Consider the following 4372-nt stretch of genomic DNA (forward strand, 5'->3'; position numbering starts at 1 on the left):
ATTTACATCCAAAGTGCGTGAATATATGAATATACCTGCGTTCTGGGTTACCACAGTGATGTAGCAATGGGTATCTGAACTGTCATTCTATTTTATATGTTTTTATGTTCCCCTCTTTTACCTTCACCACCACCGCCCATGCACATACAATCCTTAGGCAGTTTTCCAAAAATCTGAAATTCTCCTTTTAAACACACTTACCAGTATGACTCCTGCTTCCACTGCTCAGAGTCCAATTTTCTTCTTTCTTTCCCTTTATTTTGTGTATCTTATTATTATTTCCCTTCTAAGTAGCCACCCAGTCTGGGTTCAATAAAGACTTTAAATCAATTTCCATAAGCACAATCTTTGATTTATTTTTCTGTCACAAAACTGTATACCCTCCACTCCCCATGTCAGCTTGTCTTGGCTATCCTTTGCCTTGTTTGAGTGTCTTACAAAGACTGGGAATTATGAAGATAAAAACCAAGGGAAAGGTGACATCCAGGCTTGATTGGTGACCAAAGGACCTTCTGTAAATCCTGGGCATCATGTTTATTCAACTCTATCTTTCCCTCTCATTCTTTTTGAATACTTTCACTTGTATGTTTGAGGCACAAATTAATAGCTCAACCTGCTCAACTCAGACCTTGCCACAATGACCCTCAACATGTATAACAGCAGGCTGCCAAATTCCAAATATTCCATCTAAACCCCACTTTCATCATTTAGGTTTTGTCATTTGTATTTGCTCATCACAACCCCTCATCCTATTCTCCCAAATTTTTACATTTAATCCTTCCAAGACACAGCTCCAAATCTCACCAACTCAAAGAAACTTTCCTTTTCCAGAGCATTCCATGTAGTCTTGGATATAATTAGGGTGTTGTTGCATGGAAATAGAGGAAATCTTGAAATGACCTTTGGAAGACCGAGACTAAAGGAAGAACTCGTGATTCAGACATGAATGCTCATGGAGAAGTAACGAGGAAGAAGCATAGTTTCTTTGTCTCCTGAGGAACTTTGGGATAATTATTTCTAGCACCAGAATGATATTTCAGAGGACAATGTAAGGGGATTTTTTTATCTGTTCTTTCTGCTCATTGACTCTTCCTTTCTTCTCTCTTCTTTGGCATGTTCTCTTACATGTTCTTCAATCTCCTATTCATCCAATAAGCATTGAACTATCTACTCAGCCCTAGAAGCAAAGTAGCTGAAACCATCTATGTCCTTCTTCTCCTCTCCTGTTTTAACCTTGGATTGCAGTCAGAGCTAGGCAATGACAGCACTTGGGCTGAGGACCTAGAGCAAATGACTACTGGTTCCAGGTAAGGACAGGATGACAAAGCCAGTGAAGTTGAAGGGCAATGATCCAAGCCGAGACCCTGTAGGGCAAGCTTTTCCCCACACTGCAGGATGGGCCCCAACATAGCACTATGGAAGCCCTGTTTGACCGAGAGGAGGGGTTGATAGGGACCACCTAACTCCATAAATTCAGACAGATTTGTGAGACATCTCTCTGAGGTATCATTTTAAACAACATTGATCTGAATGAATCTGTGACAGATACCTCTATGATCTGTGCATAATTTTCTGTTTTTCGTGGCAGTAGCTTGTAGAAATTCTTTAGATTGAGCTGAATCTGAAGAACTATTTTGGACTCCCACTGACCCCCACTTGTGGTCTCTGTCCTCAATATCTTGAGTTATTTAGATTAAATATAATTCCTATACCATGATTCAAGCCTTTGTGCGCATAAGCTTTGCCCTAATGTCCCTATGTTTCAATATGTACATTTGAAAACCCCAAATCACCTAAACTAAACTACAGATGATGCACTTTTCATGCTGGCTATAGCAATCCCCATTAGTCTCTTATGGGTGATTTCCTGCTTTTCTACTATCTCTGGCATCACCCAGCAAAAAAATCGAAAAAGGCAAGATGATGGCAAAAAGGAAGGTCCCAGAGCACAGGTTCTCACATGTGCCACCTGACTTGAGACAAAATACAGTCTCTACTACCCCATTTTCAGACTATCTCAGCCATTCTGACTCAGGAATGGAAAAGTGCACAAATCTGGGCTGAATAGGAAGGTTCCCCCTTCTTCCTCCCACCCCCACCCCAGTGTTCTGTCTAATATTGGTATAGCTGCCTCTCAGCCACCCTCTACACAGACTCACTTACAGAGGATGTGAAGCACAAGGTCTGCTGATATTGGAGTTCTGGTTAGTACTTGAAGTATCTGGAGGTAGTTATAACTCCAGAGCCCAAGGGATTTTACACTCTGTGAACCTCTCCATCCCTAATTCCTTGGGCCCAAGAGGTCCTCTTAGGACTGATAAGTAGGCAAGTGTGAGAAGAAAATGATTTTCTTTCTCTCTAAAAGCAAGGAGCACTGGTAATCCAACCCTATATTGACTGTGAATTCTGTAGGACTCTTGATTGATGTTAACTTATGACTTTTATGATGGCATTATAATGATAATTCAAGAGAAACTTGAAACAAATATTCCTTTTTTTTGAAAGAAATAGTTTATTCTGTTTTGTTTTTCTTTTTAACTTTTATTTATATATTTATTATTTTTTTATAAAAATTTATTTTTTATTAGTGTTCAATTTACCAAAATACAGAATAACACCCAGTGCTCAAAAATGCATATTGTTTTTCAGAGAGATAGTCCTATAGAAATCTTCATTGTACTAAAGATTTCTTAACTTTATACTAGAAAATATCACTAAAATTTTTTTAATTTCCACTTGAACTTATTGTGAATTATTCATATTCCTCAGTATGGTAGCAAGCATCATTGGTTTCTTTATTATTTCTTTTTTTACGTACTGTTTTACTTGAGTATGATGGACACATAACGTATTAGTTTCAGGTGTGCAACATAGTGATTTGCCTAATTTATACATTATGCTTTTATCACAAGCTACCATCTGCTACCATGCATTGCCAATTATATGTCATTGACCATATTCCCTATGCTGTCCCATCATCATCAGTTTCGATAAAGATCTTCTTTTGCTTTATTTATTTTTTAAAATATTTTATTTATTTATTTATTTATTTATTTATTTATTTATTTATTTATTTATTTGAGAGAGAGAGAGAGAGTGATAGAGAGAGCAAGGGCAGAGGGAAGGACAGAGAAAGGGGAACAAGAAGACTCCCTGTGAGCAGAAATTCCAATGAGGGGCTCTATCTCAGGACCCTGAGATCATGACCTGAGCGAAAGTCAGATTGATAACTAACCAACTGAGCCACCCAGGGACCTTTCATTTTGGTTACTTTTTGTTTGTTTCTGCACATATCATCATTGCTTCTATTTCTCTTCCCTCCAGAAAAGTGTCTTTCTAATTAATCTCTATTTTTCTTATATAACTGTGTTTCATTTATAGGTGATAGTCTTGGACATTTTTTGTTTTAATGGTGTTGAGTTATAAATTTGAGGTTATTCTTTGATTTCACCCAACACTAAATTTTACATCTGTCCATATTGCTCTGTGTATGTCTACTTCATTATTTTTATCTGCTATTCAATTTCTGTTATGTGCATTTTCCCCTCTTACTATGACTAGTCAATACCTCAATGGTCCGGGATCCCTGAGTGGCACAGTGGTTTAGTGCCTGCCTTTGGCCCAGGGCATGATCCTGGAGACCCGGGATCGAATCCCACGTCGGGCTCCCGGTGCATGGAGCCTGCTTCTCCCTCTGCCTGTGTCTCTGCCTCTCTCTCTCTCTCTCTCTCTGTGTGACTATCATAAATTTAAAAAACAATACCTCAATGGTCCATAATTTACTGTTAGCAAAAATAATGTTGCTGTCAATAACCTTGTATACTTCTCTTATAGACCTAAAATATCTTTTTTTGTGCAGTAGTTTCTTCCTTTCAGATATGACATAAAAATATTTAATTTCACTAGTAATTATCAAATTTCTTTCCAAAATATTAAAACAGCCCTAGGGATTACTAAAGTTTCTTTAGTCGTTTTCACACTTCTTTTTTATTTTATTTTTATTTTTTAATAATAAATTTATTTTTTATTGGTGTTCAATTTGCCAACATACAGAATAACACCCAGTGCTCATCCCGCCAAGTGCCCCCCTCAGTGCCTGTCACCCATTCACCCCCACCCCCCGCCCTCCTCCCCTTCCACCTCTTATACCATTTGATGTTATCATTTTTAAAAAGCTTGGTTGATATAAAATAGTATCTCATTATTTTAATTAGATATCTCCTGATAACTGAGATTTTTTCACATATCATTTAGTCATTTGGGATTTCCATATCTTGAATATATGTTGACATTTCTTGCCTTTTTTAAAATTAATTTTTATTTTTCTTGTGTATTACAAAATCTTGCACTTTTAATATGAGAGCAACTTTAT

The sequence above is a fragment of the Canis lupus genome, chromosome 23, assembly GCF_048164855.1.
Source record: "Canis lupus baileyi chromosome 23, mCanLup2.hap1, whole genome shotgun sequence".
In the NCBI taxonomy this organism is placed as follows: Eukaryota; Metazoa; Chordata; class Mammalia; order Carnivora; family Canidae; genus Canis; species Canis lupus.